Here is a 20,349-nt window from a genome sequence, read left to right as displayed (position 1 = left end):
AGGTGAGGCTGACTGGCCTGTAGTTCCCTGGGTCCTCCTTCTTGCCCTGTTTGAAGACTGGGGTGACACTGGCTTTCTTCCAGTCCTCAGGCACCTCTCCTGTTCTCCATGACCTTTCAAAGATGATGGAGAGTGGCTTAGCAATAATATCYGCCAGCTCCCTCAGCACTCGTGGGTGCATCCCATCGGGGCCCATGGATTTGTGGGTGTCAAGTTTTCTTAAATGATCTCTAACCTGATCCTCCTTGACCAAGGGAGAGTCTTCCTTTCTCCAGACTTTCTCTCTTGCCTCCAGGGTCTGGGGTTCCTGAGGGCTGGCCTGAGCAGTAAAGACTGAAGCAAAGAAGGCATTCAGTAACTCTGCCTTCTCTGCATCCTTCGTCACCAGGGCACSCACCCCATTCAGCAAAGGACCCACATTTTCCCTAGTCTTCCTCTTGCTACTGATGTATTTGAAGAAGCCCTTCTTGTTGTCCTTGACATCTCTTGCCAGATTTAATTCCAAACGGGCCTCAGCCTTCCTCGTCGCATTCCTGCATACTCTGACAACATTCCTGTATTCCTCCCAAGTGGCCTGTCCCCCTTTCCACTTTATGTATATTTCCTTCTTCTGGTTGAGTTTTGCCAGGAGCTCCTTGCTCACCCGTGCAGGTCTCCTGCCTCCTTTGCTTGACTTCCTACTCATAGGGATGCACTGCTCTTGAGCTTAGAGGAAGTGATGTTTGAATATTAACCAGCTCTCTTGAACCCCCCTTCCTTCTAGGACCCTAACCCATGGGATTCCTCCAAGTAGGTCCCTGAAGAGGCCAAAGTTTGCTCTCCTGAAAAAAAAAAATCTTAAAAGGTGCTGAGATTTTGCTTACATGTTTCTTTTGAGACAAAGCACTGATGAGAGAACTGTCATTGCCATTCTAAGAGAGTCTCACTAGAGAACAGACGCTGTTGCACCAGGCTCTGTCAAGCAGTAACTCCATGTGTGGAATTCTCCTAGGAGTAAAAATCATTTATACTTCAGCAACTTCTAAATACAAAGTATGGCATGACCATGTTTGCACCACAGAGTCATTTTTGCAAATATTTGTTTAGGCAAAGTTTCGTTCGTATGGTGCTTCTGGGGAATAAAATTCTATGGGATAGCTGGTGCTTATACTAATGAAATCAGACACATTTTGTGCAGAAGCACAGAGTATAAATAATTGCCGGTTTCTGGGAGGACCACTCCATGGCGCAATCTCCGTACTGGTATGTGGCATGCCGAAGTGACTGTAGCAACCCTTGCCAAAGAAGACTCCTTACTCTAATTGGCACTTCATATAACTGGCCCTTGAAGCTTAGTGGAAAAGTGACTGACAGAATTCTGAGACGATTGTGTTGGACTGCTTGACATGGAGAGGACTTAATATAAGCTGCTGGGTTTACCAGGCCTTTGGAAAGCCACGTGCTTGCCAACAACCCTGAAATAATAGACAAGCTTTGAAACAACTAAAAAACCCCACTGAAATACAAAGTTTAATCAACAATTACTGTATTTGGAGACAGACACAGAACAATTCCCCTTTCCTCTACTGTGGACTGGCTCTGCAGTAATTTTTCATAATGGTTTCTGTGTTCTTGTGTCGGAGTGGGGGACGGGCCCGGAGTAACGATGAGTCTCAATATGAGTATGGTCGTTCTCCCTTTATTCAAGCTTTTACAGAGTATATATAGACAATGAGCAGAAGCTTGCGTTAGTAACAATGCTACTATTGGTTAAGGCCCCCTGTATACGCGCGATGTGCCTCGACAGGATTGGTGTCGGGCGACTGCTTGTGTTACTAGCTTTGTGGTCAGAGCTGTGTGCTGCTTCCCCTTTTCTTGATGTCGACACCGGCGATGTTCCTGTTTTCCTCGTTTAGAGGAGACTTCAAGGACAGCATCTTGCTCACACTCTGAGCCTTATTCTATGTAATCGTAGGCGGGATTGCTCACTTTTAACAGATCATGGCCCTTTTGATCTAACCATTCCTCCACATTCTTGTGACGGTGTGCTCCTTTCCCCCACTGATGTGCTCTCTCCCCCTCAACCTGACCTCCCTGTAAACAGCACATATGCAGGGGCTAATTGAGCATGCGCCAGCTAAGGCCAATTTAGCATGCAAATATGACTATGAGTCAATCATCTCCCCCCCCCCCCCCATAAACAGGGGGCAGCCCAGAGCCCATAGAGCTCTCCTGCACAGCAGTGGGCTGCACTGCAGAACCTCCCCTTGAGCAGGGACGCCTCTCAAGGTTACTCCTCGAGGTTGAGAGATTCCTTACCTGTGACAGATCCTTGGTAAGTGATTAATAGCATGCTGAACTTCTGCAAACTTTGCAAAACTTTGGTGAGTTATATCTCTGATTAATTGTGCACACACTCCTTTAGACGTGAACCATTGACCAAGTCTGGGACTAAGATTGGATCCAGTTGCACCTAGGCTCCTCCTCTCCAAAGGAGTTTAGAAAGTAAGGGGGTCCAGTCTGAAACTTGTGACTCAATGGGAGGGTCTCTGTTGCACATGCATCTGACCCTGTCCTTCATACAGTAAATAACTGAATGAACCTTGCCAATCGAACCTAGTTAAATCATTCTTATTTATGATTGAACTTTGTTAAGTCGCTATCTTACCACAATAAAAATAGTGCTGCTTCCCTCTTACGAGTGAAGCACATCACTCCTTCGCAACAGTTCTCTTCAGCTACAGACTTTTAAGTCCAGCCAGCTCCCCCAGAACTGGAATCCAGAACTTCAGAAAAGTCCTATCTTGAGGCTTTGCCTTTCCTAGGTAGGGTTGACAGAGGCTTCTATATATCCCTATATTTTTATTCAGTAGGTTTCTGATTTTGGAACCCCTTATCTCGAGAACTGAGTCAGTCAGGAGCATTAAGCTATATTTCACTCCATGCCTGGTCTGCCGGCATCCTGTCTGACAGTCATGATGCCTCTGAGGCAAAGATGACTGGAATGTCTCTCTGCTGGTCTATTCAGTCCATCTCAAAACTCATTCAACTACAAATATGCCTTTTTTGCTATATGAATGTGAAACAGCAAAATGGGTCTTGAAACTTGACTTAGCCTTAAGAAAAAGATTTAATTATTAGGAATGAAAATCCTTTGTCTTAGAAGAAGACCTTTCTGAGTTGCCATCATGGTTTAAGTTTAATATGTAGTGACTTTGCAGACTGAAAACCACATGTGCCTAATGTTTAGTCTTGCAAGAGACAGTAGTAAAGGCAAGGAAGTTTGAGATTGTAGTGTTTGAAATAAATAGCCCTAAACAGGCTTGCTGGAGTTGGGGAAAGAGGTATCTTTTGGGTTGCCCTGACACCAGACAGCAAGAAATTCATCTAGTAAAAATGCAAGTTCCAGTGGTTATATTTCTCAAGGATTGTAGTAGCAGGTCAAAGCATGAATTTTAGCCCTTAGTTTATGAGGGATGTTTGTATGGCAGTTTCATGAATCCTCTCTTTTCTTTAAACTTCCTCTTTGAGTCCTTGTCCCCTCTTTTTAGTAACATCTTGACATTTTTTGAAACACAATTGCTTCCACTGGACAGAAGATACCATCTTTTTCTCCACCTCCATTACCCTGAACACTTTATTCTGTCTCCTAATTCTCTGCATGTCACTTTTGTCTTTACCTCTGTTTTCTCTTTCTACCTTCTTCATTCCTGACCTCCTGTACTTCACTTGCTTCTCTTCTTAGAATGCTTGCAGTCTCCTTGAGATCCTCCTCCTGATCGCAGGAGGTACTCAGAGACTGTCAAAGCAGAATAAAGCTGTTTCATCCAAGGACATGTCTTTAGGCCTTTGGGCTTACTTTGAAATGAACTCTAAAGAAAGGGTAAGTGTCCACAGATTACCAGATACTAACTACTTCCCCAGGTTCTGTTTGCTGACAGAGGAGTGTCACTGCCACTTGTCAGCTTTTCCTCTTCCTTGTGAGTCCTGTTATGTTTCCTGTTTTGCTTTTAATTTCCTTACTCCTGTGTCCAAGTGATTACATAATGATGTAATCCTTTGATGTCATTCATTTCAAGAAAGGCATATTTACCCTTCATGATTAGAAGAATGGAAAAACAATCCTAAAGTTTCTAACCATAAACCAAATAAAGACCAAACTTTTATTTTTTAAGTCTCATGACTTTTCATCCAGTTGTAGTATGGGGTAGTGTAGATTTTATGCCCCCTTCTTTAAATGAAAAAATTTGTTAATACTTAGGGAAAAGAGATGTCCTCTTTACTTTTATGAAAATCTAGTATAACCCCCCAAAATATAGCTTAGGTAACCCCTTGCAAACCATGATTGTGCTGCTCCACTTTATTAGGCTGGAAGCATCAGGTCAAACTATATCGTCTGTGATTATAGTCCTTGAATTCTTTAAATCAGTAAGCAGTGACAGATGTGTAAGGATGCATACTTATGTCACTGAGGTTCCAAACTTCATTATATTCTTTCATTCTTACAATGCTATATTTCACCTTGCCTGTTCAGTGTTTAAATGTTAGTTTAACAATAAAAGAAAATATAACAAGCATCAAGATAGACTGTGCTTCTTTTTCCTACATCAAATTAAGGCTACTCTGCAGTAGCATCATGCAACATGCTGCTGGTTAGACCCGAGCTTCTTGTAATCTTCTGGTAACAGTTAAAGAGATGAGACACAGAAGCAGAAAATGCATGTCATACTGCACTTACTTATTTTTCGCTTTATGCCATAGAGTCTGTGTTCAGAGAAGTAGTTTGAGAAGTTGTCAGAATGCAGACCTGGACCCAAAATCTATTTATTTCCATATGTTCTCTGGGGATGATTTACTAAATGAAGAAAAACAGTGTTGCAGAAGCTTCAATGTGTTTAAGCCTCTAGCTTATGCAGTCTAATTTAGAAAATACGGATAAGATAGGGGACTCCCTAGGAGAGGAGAGGAGAAACACTACCAGATCCCTCTTCATGCTCTCCATGTAAGAGGGAGGAAAGAAAAGCTCAGATAGATAGATAAGTAATAGATAGTAAAGAAATGAAAAAAAAAACCCCAGCAAGTACATTTGTGAAACACCACACATATAGAGCTATAATAGATAGAGAGCCCTAGTAATCAATAGCAAGAGACCATTAAATACTGTGTTAGTAAAGAGCCCATAAGTATACCAGCTAACTAAACTGCCATCAGTAGCGGATTCAAACAAGTAATTAAACTGTAGTTTTCCTTTGTGCTAAATTTCAAAGCCAAATGACTGCTCAAAACCATGAACAATACCTGGAAAAAACTTTCAGAAAAATCTGTAAGCTTTTAGAAACCTGGAAAAGTTGAGAGAACTTTACTAGTTAATGAAGTCTTGCCATGTATAAAGTTAAATGGATGAATCAATTTTCAAAATACCAGAGAGAAAAACTGGATGGAAGGAAGCCAGGAAATGGTTATAGAAACTAAGATTGTATTCCATCACTGCAAGGCGTAATAAAAGCAGCTACATGAATGTTTCAGTACCTGCCAGAATTTGGAAATGACGACTGAACTTGTTTTTCCACCTGAAAGCTGGGTAACTTTTAAATTCCATTCTAAGTTATTCCATTACAATACTGTAATAGAAGTTTTATGGAAAGATATGTAACAACACTGTAGAGTTTATTTTTCCAGTAACTCAGAAATGTTTTATGCTTGAAATGGGAAATGCAGCTAGCACAGTTTAATACATTTCCTGGATACAATATGGAAGCTCTTTAGGCAGGGCCTGAAGTGATTATTAAACTGTGGAGCTTGTGAACACTTTCAAGGTTCCAGCACTTGGTGTGTTCTCCAGCTCTGTCCTGCTTCCAAGGTGAGACAAAAGTCAGATATTCATACTCCCCCCACATGCTTGGTTTCCTTGGGAAGGCAGGTGCGTGGGCCAGAAGGAATCCATGATATAATGTGGACTGGTTCACAATTTTGAAAGCTAGGGGATCAGAGCCGCTGGGAACGCCACACACTATTCCTGCCTGACACTCTCAGTGTGACCTTCATGGCTAATAAAAGGAAGTTCTGTCTTGGGTCAAAGTTTAAAAACTGGCTGTTTAAAACACTTTTTTTTCCTGAGTTATTCCAACCCATGTTTCTATGGCAATAGAAATAAAAGTCTATTGGCAGCTTGTAGGCAGGCAGCAGATGACAGCTCTCACTACCAGATTTCAGCAGTTGACTTTCAAATGATAGTTCCAAGAACCCACTGCAATAACAAGCACAAAGACTTCAGTACAATATTGGCTCCTTTTAAATGTGTTACTTTAAAAGAGAGGGAACATGGATTGGGGATAGAATTACTGTTTAGAGAAATGTTTATGCCTCTCTATTGACAACTGGATGCTTGTGCTTTTTGGCTTCAGTCCTGCAATGTACACAATGTGCATGGATGTAATTGTATACTTGTCATGCATTTTATATGTGATAATGTAAGATATAATAATCAAGGAAGATATTGGTTTCTTTAAAGTGGGACAATATAAGGTAAAGAAATTGCAGAAGCAGTGCATTAGGGGTAAAACACTCTGGGATATGGAAAAGAAACCCACAAAATTTTGGGGAGGAATTTAAGATGCTTTTTTGGGGACCATCAAGTGTAATGGAAGATTCCAAGAAAGGAGTCTATAAAAAGAGAAAAGATGATTTGGGAATTCTCAGGGGAACTTCCTAGGAAGAGAAACAACAGCAGCCCTGCTAGCACTGGCCAATATATATTTTGACCAGAGTTGGAAAACTACGCTGAGCCTGTTTGTATATTTGATTAATTTTTCTGGCTTGTATATGATTTTGTTGGTGAAATTCACCTTTTGCAGAGGGAAAACACAGTTGTTGACAGTAATTTAATCCATTTAAAAGATGTCAGTATTGAGCAGGCATTGTGAAAGTTCCCTGTTCATAGAGAAATTTCTACTCTGATTTCTTTCTCAGCACTTTGCTATAAAGAATGTTTCCAAAAAAAGTCAGTCTGGTAAATCCCTTTTCATAAAAGACTGCAATGGTTCTGAATTCTTAATCCCAAGCTCTCCCCATCACCTCCAGGACTAGAAAAATTATATATGATGCAATTCCTAATGAATACAGGTCAAAAGTCAGTGTCTTGCAGTTGGCTGTTCAAGAACACTGACTTCGCTCTCTGTTGCTTGAGTAACTTTGAATAATAATAAATACTTTTGAGAAAAGAGCAAACCAATCAAAGATTTCTCCAAAGGGAGGAAAAAAGAAAGAAACAAAGGGTGATCTTCACTGACTAGGTGGTGCATTAAGCTATTTTATTTTCTCTGGGTGACACTATCTCCTGTGGAATACTATTGTCTGAATGAGTACCCCACACAGCTGATTGCTCATGAGAAGAATAAGCACACATTTTTTCCTTCCATCTGCTAGTGCTTTGCTAGCACATGATTCCAGATTCTAGCATCCAGCTGTCTCAAGCTACTTTCTCTCTTGAATAAAGAGAGTTAAAGACAGTGAACTAATTTCCCCTGCGCCTATTTGTTTCCATATACCCACATGCTCTGCAGTGTTTCTCAGGAAAAAATGTATATATGAAAAGTTTCCTTTCATCTCTTGCCCTCAAAGTAAGAGCTGATTAATTTAAATTGAAGTTTTCAGTGACTTCCATGCATTCTGATTGTCCTGCACTGGTAGTGTGAGAATTTCACACCTGATTACATAACATCATGCTGCTTGGAAAAAGCCATGGCAGTTGTACTACTGGACAGAGAGGCTGATTTAGAAATAAAATCTAGGCTGGGGAGACTTCTGTGAGTTGTTAACTATGACTTTATCTATTTCTGTATACTGATGAGCATAGCATCTTTATCTAGTCACCAAACACCCTTGATTGAAAGAGGTAGTAAAGTTTTATGAGTGCTCCAGGGGAAGGTGGGAAAAAAAGATACACTTTTCCCCCCAGAACAGGGGAAGGCCAGAATAAAAGCAATAACCGAATTGTTTACACATGGGATCCTTTCTTGCCCTTCCAGTTCCCCTGTTGTACCAATCTTAGCTAGAACACTTCATATCCTAAGCCAAATACACTGCGTCAACACCTGTTGGCTCAACACCATTATGGGCTTAAAGTAGGTAACTGAAGCTATTCTTAAGAGTTAGGGCTTCAGAGAAACGGGATTTAAATGTTAGACCACTGCCTGTAGTCTTGCACATGATTATATGCTTTCTTCATGACCTTTTTTTGTTCCTGGGGTTAGCAGATATAACTTTCTGAGGAATATCATTCCTTTTTTGCTCAGGACAGCCCTTTTTCCTAAATTATGATTCCCTGAAATTAATTCTTAAGGAAATAATGTCTTGTCCTCAGAATTGGAAGTCTTCCTGTAATAGTTGTCAAATGCCTGCCATGGGAAGCCTTCCCCACAAAGGCGTTTAAGATGTAAAGCTCTGGGAAATGGTGATGACTATACCTTTGTTCAAAGCAGGAGGCAGCCAAGTTTATTATCTGTTAAATTGGTTGCTTATTTGTTTAAAGACTGACAATATGTTATTGCCTGCATCTTTAGGAACCAGGACCCTACCACATATGTAGTATGCTGAGTTCACTAATTGCCTATTACTTTCATGTGACAGTTCAAAAAACCCGTTCCTTGAGGAATGTAATCATTATAATACTCTGTTAAATAAACCCAATTCATTGGGTATGATGCCAATTGAAAATCTGAAATAACTGATAAGATATGAAAGGTATTATTAAAAAAATCAAATACAGTACTGGTAGGATTAAACAGACAGGAAGCACTGCTGAGCCTATAAGGATGCTGTCGGGAGATATTAGATCTAAAACTGAAATGTGTAGTAATGGATATCGATCCTGATGCCTTTGTTAAAGTGAAATTGATAGATGATATGATTTGCTTCTAGTAATGTGAGAGGAAGTATAGATATTGAAGTGAACAAGTGTGATATGCTAAAGTTATTATGATTTGTGAGTGTCTGACAGCCCTAATTAGAACATTGGTAGTTTTCCATGAAAGGGAAATGAAGGGTAGGAAAAAACCTTTTTTGAATAATGAAGCTTGTTGAAGCCTGACAAATATTCTCTCATCAGTCATCTGTCATTTGTGTTTCAATTATTGTCATATGAGGACCTGTTGTGGCTGCATCTAATGAGTCTTAAGGCATAAAAGTTTCTAAGCCCAACTGATACCCTCCTAAAATGCGTGTTTCCTCTTGTCACCCAAATCCAGTCTTTTTCACTGATTTATGRTTACTTGATTACAGATGTTGCAGTTTTATTCCATCTTTTTCCCTAATGAGGCACGAAAGTAAGCTGCAGATATGAGAAGCCCTGTCTCAAAGTATTTATGAAAAAGAGTAGTTAAAACTCATATATCTGAGCATGAAAGGAATTTCTCAGAGTGATCTAAGTGCCACAATTTAAATTCACCATCTCTAGCAGCTGGGAAACCAAAGAGTAGGAGATACAAGAACACTTCTTGGGTTCAGAGGTGGACATATAAGGAAATGTTCTTGTAAGAAACCTGCCTTTCACTTTTATTCATTCAAATACCTTACCACTAAGTAATCATTAAACCAAAACCTTGCCAAAGCAGAAAAAGTCCTCAACACAACTTTCCTCTGTTTATACTAAAAGCATGTTTATAATACAAGATTGTTCCCTGCAAAAAAATAGTTAAAATCTGTATGTTCAAGATACATAATCTTTACAGCCAATATGGTGGCACATGTCCCAAGGAAGTCAGCCTGTATAAATYGAATGTCTGGATCTTATATTAATATGCATATTCTGCTTAACTGATATATCACATTTAGGGTTTCTAGGATCTCCTAGGCTTTTTTTGTGTTTGTTTGGCTCTGAGCTGTTGTTTTTTGTGAGTTTGTAACAAGAGTCTGGCTATTAAGGTTTAGAAAAATAATAGAACATATTGAGAGAATGTTGACAGGCTGTAATGTAAACAACAATAATTAAATTCTGACAGCTAGAAATAGAAACTGGAAGAAAACAGTCAGAGAAAACTGAAGGCAAGAGTCAGGATCCATTGTCATAAATTGGCACAGGCCACTCATTGACATAAATCGGCTTAGGTCAACTCCCAGTTGACTTCAGAGAGCTTATATTAGTGAAGAATAGGTCCAGAGTTCATAGCCTCAGTATGCTTTATTTTGTTACCTCTGTAATAATCGAAAGTTTACTTCTCTGTTGAGATTCAGTTATTATGCAGCACTTAATGATCCTTTAAATTAAATTACAATATGTGAAAATATGTGCGTGTTTTTGCACATATATGCCTCTCACTATATAAATATATATAAATATATAAATATAAATAAACAAATAAAAATAAAAATAAATAAATAAATTATATATATATATTTATATATATATATATATATGCCCTTTTTTCCTAGGGTATTATAACACCTAAAGAAAGAAAAAATTGAAAGCCATTAGTATTGAAGCAYCGTGTGAAAAAGCAATTTTTAATTGTGTGCACCTGGACTTACGGGAATACCAACCACTAAAGATTAATGTCAGTTATACAACTTTTAGTTTTTTAAGAAACTTTTGGGGCTTTTTAGAAAACTAAAAACCTCGGGTATTCTTAAAGCAAAAATGTGACCCTTTAGTATCTCTGGAACTGTTAAACAGCTGAATAAAAATGAAGCATATGAAAGCTCAGGTGTCAAAACCCAGTTCTGTGGTATGCATTGTGAAACTGTCCTAAAACTTTTGGGGTTGCACAGAATGTAGGTTGGAACAAACTGCGGCTTCTGGATGACAGCCATTAATACATACTGTAGTGAGGTAGTACAGGGATACTGAACACATTAGTTTCAGGGTGAATCAAGGAATCTTGTTTATTACTCCAGTCCCAAATTTCACACACCATCAAGACTTACGAAAACACTGCGTCCTGCATAAATGCACTAAAGGTTGTTTTTCTCTTTTCTGGTAGCCTTGACAGAGGTGGAATACCATGGCTGCCATGAGTATGTAAGGAGTGGATTTTAGACATTGGTGTTTTCGTCAGCTTTAACTATTTGTAAGTATGGGGGAAATACTTTTACATAACACTAAAATGCCAATTTTTGAAAAAGTAGCCATTTTAAAAGTAGGTTTTCATGAATTAGTGAAAACAGGAAATGTTAAACACACCTCATATTTAACTAAATGTATTGCAACTTCTGAAGTCTACTAGAAGACACAAGAATTTAAAAAAATGCAATTCCATTCTAAGCTCCCCGCACTTAGAGAAGTGCTGGCATAATAACAGTAAGAAATCCTGTGAGAGCATTCTAGTACCATCATTCTGAAGCAAAGAAGTGGAAGTGATTCAGGTTATTGGTATGAGTAATGTATCTCGTTTTCATGAACTTCTAAAACCTAGGCTTAATCTCTGTATTTTATGTTTCCCCAGGAGACATCATTTGAACTTTTTTCATTCATTTGCAGTAATATAGGAGAAACATCTCATTATCTGCCTATTATATCCCACTTATCCCTTTTTTCTTGAAATAGTTTTTTTCTTCATTAACACTAGATCTCTAGATAGTTTTTTCCCCTTCTCTGTCTGTTATTCACTTTCCTTCTCACTTTAAATCTTTTCCCCTCCCTTTTCATTACTTGCTGGATTAAATTGTTGTATTTAGACCCCTAATCTTTGCCTTTTTCTGTTGTTCCTGTTGGATGCAGCATGCTCAACATTTTGACAATAAAAATTGCAACATAAATAACAATAGCTAGACTGTAGTGAGCAGTCAAACAATCCAGACAGATTCCATGGTCATCAGTTATCTCCTTTTAGCAACTCAAAACGTGGAAGAATATTTTATGCCAGGAATTTTGACTTTTCCCAGTTATAACAATATAAATCTGGTTGTAATTCTTTTATACTGAACATCTGCATTTTATTGTTTTGTATATTTTTAACGTTCACATGTGTATCCTCTTGTGATGGAATCTATCCTTGTTGCTCCTCTGTTACCCAGGTTTTCATCATCAGTACTGGAACGTGTCTTATGTATCCTGAAAGCTGTAGGCTACCAGAGAAATCTCACTTTTTAAAGAGTCTATTTCTTTGGTAAATTTATTTTTATGTTGTTAGTTTATGCAATGACAGCACAACTTTATTTTTCTTCCTCTTCTTCTCTTGTTCTGTGACAGTTTTATATTGATAAGGTGTACAGTTCTATAGACAAGTTGATTGTTCTCACATTTTTTTTGGTAAGTGACAAAAATATTGAGAACCTTAAAATTATTTTTCATTTTACTGCTGCTGGAGTAGGCAGCAGCAAATGCTATATTCTACAATACTTATTATTGCAACAGAATGGCAAGAAAAAGCCAAGTAAATAAATAAACTTCACGTATTGTTTTGGTCCCAAGATGAAAATATATTTATTGTGCAGCAGGATGGAAGAATCTCTTTTTTATTTGAACGGGTAGTCGGATCATTCTCTAGAAGCCAAACATGCCATAACATTTAGTTACCTTCAGCGGATCTCTCACTGAGACCTACTCACCTCAGTATTCACTGTCCACCTGAGGGTGACAGAGCTAACTTACCTGTCAGTGCTACTAGTAGGAAGAGGAAGCGGTGATGAGCATCTTATCATATATTACAGAGTCTACAGCCCAATTTTCACTACAAGATCTTTCCTCAGCACAAAGTCTTTTATTGGTATCAATGCTGGTTAGTATTTTTGTGTTTAGTCCTAAAGCCTGTAGAAATATATACATCTCACCTCACACTCTTGATACTTAAAATGTTTTTTTGTCTGCTGTATTTTTTTGGCAGACAAATAAAGTATTTGCACCTGTTTAATGGAAGGGCTGTTTGTATGCACCAGTTAATTTTACTGTCTGTACTACTTGGGTTTTGCTCTGTGCTCTTTAAACTTCTCTGCTTGCAGCATGATGTGTGGTAGCACGTCACCACAATGTGACTGATTCACATTCCAAAGAATTTGCGTGGGACTAAGTAGATTTTACCACTAGCTTTTGTAATTGAACTACCTAGTGTTAAGGGCAGAATCTAAGCATAATGGTATCTTACTGTGAAAAGATAATGCAAATACCTTTAGGCAAAACAGTAAGAGCAAAAATACTTCCTTATTTTGCAATATCTATAAATAACTTTGTAAAGATAAACCTGAAGTGTACCCAGGGATGCTGAATGAAAAGTGACAACCAGTCATAATAATTATTCTGTGAGAAAGGAATTTGGGGAAGTACTGCAGGTGTAGTTTAATTCTTGGTAAAAAAAAGCAAGCGTGCACTTGTGGTTACTTATAACAGTAGTCTGGGGCAGTTTTTGAATAAGCAGGACTACCTCATGTCAGCCATGGTCCTGTCTCTGAATACTGTATATATAAAGATTCTCCTATACTATCTGTGGTAATGAAAACTATGGCTCTCTCCATCCTCTTTCCTTCCCAGTATAACTGCACAAGACAATGCAGGAGCTAGCCACCAATATCATTCTTAGTCCTTGCCAAATACCTCCTTCTTTCTTCCTTAAAGGAAAAATAATATTCAAGATCTCTGTAAGATACCTGTCAGGATTTAAATATTGGAGGCTGGCACAGAAACTAGGAAGACTGTCATTAGTAGGCCCAGGATGAGCTTCTCAGCTAAGGAATCTGAACTGAAAAAATAAATGTCGTTCTCCTGCATTGACCTTGTATGCTGGAAGTTATCTATCTATCTCATTATCAGGTAATATTAGGTAAATAGCACTTTTCTGGAAGCTAATAAAAAGGTTTAAGTGACATTCACACCTCTTAATTGGTGCCAGTAGCAAGAGAAGCAAAAGATTGGAGGTACTGAAAATTATAACACTGAATATAAAACTGAAATTGTTGGCTTATGGAGAAGTCAGGTTTGGCTAGAGCCCCGCACACTGCAAGCCAAATCTTGCTTACAAATAAATGGCTAAATTCATTATGAAGAGTCTCTTAATACATAAGACCACTGCCTGTAATCCTGAAAGTCCATTATGCATCCTCCATATTGTGTGTTTCTATTTTGTATCCTACCTGTTAGTTCTCTCTAATTTAATTTTGTCCAACAACTTTCACTCAAATACTTATAGAAGAATCTTTCTTTTATAGTTCTAGAGTGGTGTGATACTGTTGGTCCTCCTGCACTTCCATGATCCTGTGTAGATGAAAGAATTTGCTGTAGAACTACTCTGCTGAATGTCCTGTCTAGTTTAAGCCTGAAGCTGCTCAGACTTTGTGCTTTTCTTTTCAGAAGTGGTTGATGATATCCTGTCTCTTTCAAGTTCTTAATGTGGATGTCATTACAAATAGGTACCCAGTTACTGTATTTGAGTACCTCAGTTCTCCTCCTCAGACCAGCCATACAGAATAGGACACACTGTTGGCCTCAGGGTGCAAAAGAGAGGCACAGAGGCCTGAATGTCTTTGCCATGGTCACACTGGACCTTTGGTTCCTGAAGTTCTGGACTAATGCTTTCACCAGCTGTCCTTCCACACTAGTATAGCACTCGTTTATGTTTAATAATTTCCCTCATGACTGTGAGACTAAAATACTGGTTCCCAGTTTTTCTTATTAGGTTTCCAAAAGAGTTTGCTCATCAGGGCCCCATTGCAACGGAGAAAAAATTAAACTGGGTAATCTAGGTAATACTGTGTCAGAGAGTATCTGCTCTTTTTTTTCTTGGTTTGTCTCTTTAAAGAAGAGGGCATCAAGGTGGAAGGCAGAAAGAATCCCTTTGAGAGCAAAGGAATTCGCTGCTGGGGAGAGAAGCTTTCAGATCCAAGTGAGGCAGGAGAGGGAGTGAATGGGAACTGGGAACTGGGAATTGTGGTGCGCAGAGCAACTGATGGCAAGACTGGTAAGTATGCAATAAGACCACAGAAGAAACAAAAAGAAAAGCTTTCTTTTCAAGGCACCAGAGTGGTATGGTAGCCTTTAGTGTGATTTATAGAGCAACTGAAACAAAGTCTGAAAGCAAACACCTGCATATAAGGACATAGGATAGACTTTTTTTTTTCTTCTGAGTCACAGTTTTCTCAGTTAAAATATTTAACTATTATAGCTTATAGTCYAGTTAAACCTGGCTTTTGAGTTTACAAGCCTTTTCAGTCCTTACAGGACACAACATAGTAAAAAAAAATCAAGGCAGATCCATCTCAAAGCTCTGGATCACTCAGGGTACCATCAGAAGACCTTATTTCTATTTCATTACTATAGTATTTGAAACAATTTCAAAGTGTTAAGATCTTTTTGGTCAAGATTTCCAATTGGGGAGCCATAAGATATGATACAAAGGCCAAKAGCTATGGAAGGCTTAATGGTAGCAAGTGTGCAAAAAGAAAACAGAGAAACCATCCTGGAGAGTTCATTCTGGAAGGCACAACGACATTGAGATGAGGAAAGAAGATGAGAATTGATTTGCAAAAAAAGCTTGTAAGCTACCTATGGAAATCCAGTATGACTCTATTCCACATAGAGGCTAAGAAATGTCTACCTAGTACAAAGTTAACTAGTGAAAATCTTTTGAACACATTTAAAGCAGTCCAGCCCCTTTAGATGACCCCGTCATTTTAAGTGATGTGGTCATAGAGCCTTGCTCTGGCATCTGGTATATTATCAAGCCAGAGGCTGACACAAGTCCTGATCAGAGAAAAATCCTTACTCTAAGTTCCATTTAAGCACTTGCTCAAATCCTAGTTTAAAAGCTTTCCTGCCTAGAGATGAAAAGCATAAGCACATCTCTTTCTCTCTTTGACCGAGGGCAATTTCTCAGACATTCAAATTTTAAAAATACATATTTCTGCTTTGTTCTGAAACATGAAGTGAAATGATTGCTTTCCATAGGTATTCTCACCATTGACTTCAGAGAAATTTCTAAGACCTGAAGACGTAATATTGCATGCCTTTTAATGTGAACTAATATGGAAAGCAACAACATCCTTAGATTGTCATTTTGCTTTCTGTTTTCTAATGATACTTTCTTCTGAAGTGCTTCCATATAAAACAGGTATAAGTTTATATGAAACGTATTATTTGGTTCCTTAGTTTTTACTAATTCTGGCCTTTTATTCAGTAGGTATTGTCTTAAATTAAAATCTTAAAATCTGATAATTAAAAAGATCAGTTTTTTCCTTTGTGATCATGGGGCTTCCTTCACTGCTGGCTGCTGAGGCTCTTAGGCACCACAAGTGTACTTTCTAAGGAAATTTTTAGAAGAATTATTTTAACATAGACCATTAGCTAGCTGTAAAAATGTGAGAACACCAACAGATTTAGGACTTCAGGATTTTTAGAGAGCCCTGAAGTGTGGGGGTAGACATAGATAAATAAGATAGAAAAATTGACACAAGAAAGAGATCCAAAATTCACAATTTTAAAACCCTTTGCAGAGAAATTTCCACATAGAACCTATTGGCTATAATAACGCTCCAGAGAGTGTTCTTTGTACAACCAAGGAGGTAAGGCTTTCAAAGGTGTTGAACACTGACAAACTCCTGTGTAAATGGTGGGAGTTGCAGCACCCAGATTCAGACTAAATGTCAGCTAAATCTCTGTGACTGGTGTTTTCAAAGTCTTCAGAAGTGCTCATAGGAAATGCTGTTGAGGAGCTAAGCATCTAGGGACCTGCAGTCAGCTGACGGAAAATCTCTACCACAAGAGCTTAAATAGGATGCACATATTCTGAATTAGGAGCCCACTGACCAATACCTTGGAAAACAATCAAGATATTCTTTAGATTTATGAGCCTAAAAAGAGATTTATAAGTCTGAACTTAGATCTCAAGTTTGAAAGACTACACTCCTCCAGTGCATAAAAACAATCATATTTTGTTTGCTTATATTTTTTTTCACTTTTTTTTTATATTGACTAATGTATACTCTCTTGAACACTGTGTGTTTGTACTGTAGGGAAAATGTCATCTATTACTTTTTAAAATCATTTTCCATTGTACTGGTCCTTAGTAGAATTTGGAAGATTTTGGTTAGAAACTTTATTAGTGGCTAGGGCTGTATTGTAAGTTAAATTTAGTGCAACATGCTTTACTTGTGTCTCTTTGCATACTTCAGTCTAATTTGGTAAAAAGTTGGCTTGCTTGAATAATATGTCATGTTTGAAATACCATCTTATGGTTATGTCACAGGTAAGAGAAGTACAATAAAGCTGTGTTACAATTACTTACGTGAGTGCATCAGAGAGAAGCTTTGAGTTATGGTGAATTTTTGTTTATCTATTGGAGAAGAGTCATCTTCTGCAGGAAGAACGCATTTCTTAATTTGTATTTTAGCTATGAAAAAACACTGCAAATTCATACTGCGTTGAACAAGGATCATACACATGCATTTAAATCACTTAATCTAACTTTTAGTGGTGCAATTCAGAATCATGTTCTTCTGTATTTGGAATTAGAAGGTGGAACAGATGTAGAAAGCTTAGTTTAAAATGACATGTCCGTTAAAATAATCTTTGTTACTAAGTTATTGCTCACCTATAGAAAGTAGCTTATTTCTGGTTCATATATTTGTTCTATTCAAATATATTAAAAGCTGTATACCATTACAAAAAAAATATTTTGGGAGTATGTTTGGGGAAGATGATTGTTTTAAAGGGATTTACTAAAACTTCCACTAGAAATTATTGTCATAATAATGAATTTGAGTTCTGTTGATCAATTCTAATATTCACAAATGATGGTAAAGAATTTTCATAGATCCTACAGTTAGATCATAGACATGTCCAAGGCAAATCAGTGACCATGTCCTTGATAAACTGGAAATTTTCTCCCTAGGATATACTGCTTTTCCTAAAATTGCATTGATGCTAAATATGACACTAAAAACTGAAATGCTAAATATGCCTGATATTGCTATACATTCATGATAATCATACAAATATAGTTAGGTGAAAGAGAAAAGAAATGGCATTATTCAAAGGAATAGTTCTCAAAATTGTGGAGCAACTAAAGAAACTATTTTGGTTGAGAAGTGAGGACAAACTACTGTTAGATACTATTGAAACTTAAAAGGAATTATGTTGTGTCTAAAGAAGAACTATTTTTGATCAACTTATTGACTGATAAGTGTAAGCGCAATTTGTTTTTTTCTTAGACTATTACTATTAGCTAAAATACTAGGCCAATGCATTCACCATTTCCTTCCCACTATTTATTTATTGGTACTTAATTCTTTTCTCTTTCAAAAAATGATATGCTTGATCTATTGATACTAGCATCATCTACTGATTGAATCACAAAGAGAAATCATCCACGCATTGGGGGAATGTGCCATTTTGTTTAAAATAAGAAAGTTTTATATGTCATAATTCTTGGACAATGCCCACAAAATAAGTCTGTAAGAACTAGAAATTCCAGAAAGCGAAGGCTGCAGTCTTTGCATACAACTGTTAACATTCATCCTAAAGTTTATGCATATAAACACACATACATTCAAACAAACTCTCTCTTTGAGGCCTTTGTCAACACCAAATAACTCTCATGCTAAATAACAGAAGGTTGCTAATCTTGATTTAAAACACTTGAGGATAACAAGTACAGTGTTAGCTACTGAGCCAAAAGCAACTCTTCTTGCTAATTGAGGAGCCTGGCTGTTGACTAAAGGCCATTGTGGTTAATATAGCCCCAGGTGTAGGTTTTATAATTGGAAGGAGAGAAAGCATCTTGCCACTGACAAAACTGGTCTTAAAGAACCTCACTGGTAGATTGATATTCTCTTGGATGATGCCTCAGTTGAGCAGTAAGAAAATTACATTTAAAATTGCCTTGATTTAAAGAGTAAGGAAGAAACTTGCTTAGCTGAAAATTATTCTGAATTCTACCTGTGAAATCATGCCTGCCAGCATTCTTGCATATGTTCACCAAGTAGTCTCTCTTTGCTTGTTAAAATGCCTTTTCTTCAACCAGTCCCTTCTCCTTGTTCATCAGTATTCCCTTCAGCTTCTCACTGCTTAAGTTTTGCATGTGCATGCTGTCCGAATGGGGGCTGGATTCTGCTACTTTTATTCATACTGAGCAATCCCTTTAAATAAAATTGAACTGAGGTAATCAGCTCTTACAAGATTTCATCCTAAAGCTAAGACATTGGAGTTCTCTAGGATAGTAGCTGAACTTTCAAGCATTTATTTGAATCCTTTGAAGTTTGCCAAGCATTCTTAGTGGCATGTAAAATCCTTTAAGGTCAGATGCAGCCATTTCYCTGACATGGGGCTGGAACTTCTAGAGGCGTGCTAAATTAACGTCAGCGAAACTCCCATGAGCAAGCACAAGTCTGCATGGACAACACTGTCAGAGTCTGGCTTTATTTGAGTTTATCAATAGAATTTCAAATGCTTAAAGTAACATACAGGACCAAATCTAGGTGAGGGAGGATGCAGGGATCAGATAGAGAGAAAGGATGGCGTAGGAAAAGAGGCAAAGCTATGCCAAGCATAGTAGCTAAGAAAGAACAGTGTCCTTCCCAATCAATGATATTCAGCAGCAGAGGAATGAATGAGAAATTTCTGCAGTATTAATCATGCTTTTTCCCCTCTAGGGAACTACTCATTCAAGGATTGACCCCTTGTCTGGCATTATGTGAAGCATGATTTTGTTAATTAAATATCTGCCTCTTAAATGTRCTGGGCTCTTCAGATTAGCCTATTGGCAGTTTAACACAATTAGATGAATTAAAAACAGCATCCTTGCTTAAATTAAGACAGTGTTTGTTCCTTCCTCATAGTCCTTTTTGTTTCAGGAAATACTCATTTCCTGACTGTTTTCAAATAATGTGTTAGCTTGACATTCCAAAGATTGTCCTGTCTTCTCAGGCCGAATTCTGCCGTTCTCACTCAGGAAGAATAATCCTTCCCTGTCTGAACCAATTTCTTTAATTAAAGAGAGCTCCTCTTCTGGAGCCAAGTACTGCTCTATGAAGTTGAAGTGGCAGAATGTGATCTTTGTTGAAATTGTATCTTATGAACATTCACAACATGGAGTTTTGGTGGGTGAGATGGTTAAGCTATTTYGGTGAAATTTTTGATTAACAAGATTTCCTGCAGAAATCATTATCTACAGGGCCCATAGCAGCCAACACTCATTATTAATGGAAGTAGCCTCTAAGAGAGAATACAGATGTTTGGAAAGAGAATGTTGGCAGAGACAAGTTTTGTTTTGTGTTCTCACTTTTTGTGAGACAAAAATAAAAGCCTAAATAACCCTTCAGATGTGATAAGTTAATGTTACTCTGTCATCTTACTACTTGAATTATTTGAATGTGTAGGCAGGATTTGTGGGAGGGGGAAGGGGGTCATGTGGGATAGAACCTAAGGAAATGCTCTTTAGAGGGGCTTTGAAT

The 20,349-nt window shown here is 37.9% G+C and overlaps 1 long non-coding RNA gene across 1 annotated transcript in view; it reads left to right on the top strand.

The window, feature by feature from the left end:
• Window positions 1-10,974: 10,974 nt before the first annotated feature.
• Window positions 10,975-20,349, top strand: part of LOC112972157 — a 120,625-nt gene continuing 111,250 nt past the window's right edge. Inside the window, exon 1 of the long non-coding RNA XR_003255555.1 lies at window positions 10,975-11,042. This is a non-coding gene — a long non-coding RNA (uncharacterized LOC112972157). The remainder of the gene's footprint in view (window positions 11,043-20,349) is intronic.

The sequence above is a fragment of the Apteryx rowi genome, unplaced genomic scaffold (genome assembly GCF_003343035.1).
Source record: "Apteryx rowi isolate R43461 unplaced genomic scaffold, aptRow1 scaffold_476, whole genome shotgun sequence".
In the NCBI taxonomy this organism is placed as follows: domain Eukaryota; kingdom Metazoa; phylum Chordata; class Aves; order Apterygiformes; family Apterygidae; genus Apteryx; species Apteryx rowi.
This window is presented reverse-complemented; position numbering and strand designations above follow the sequence as displayed.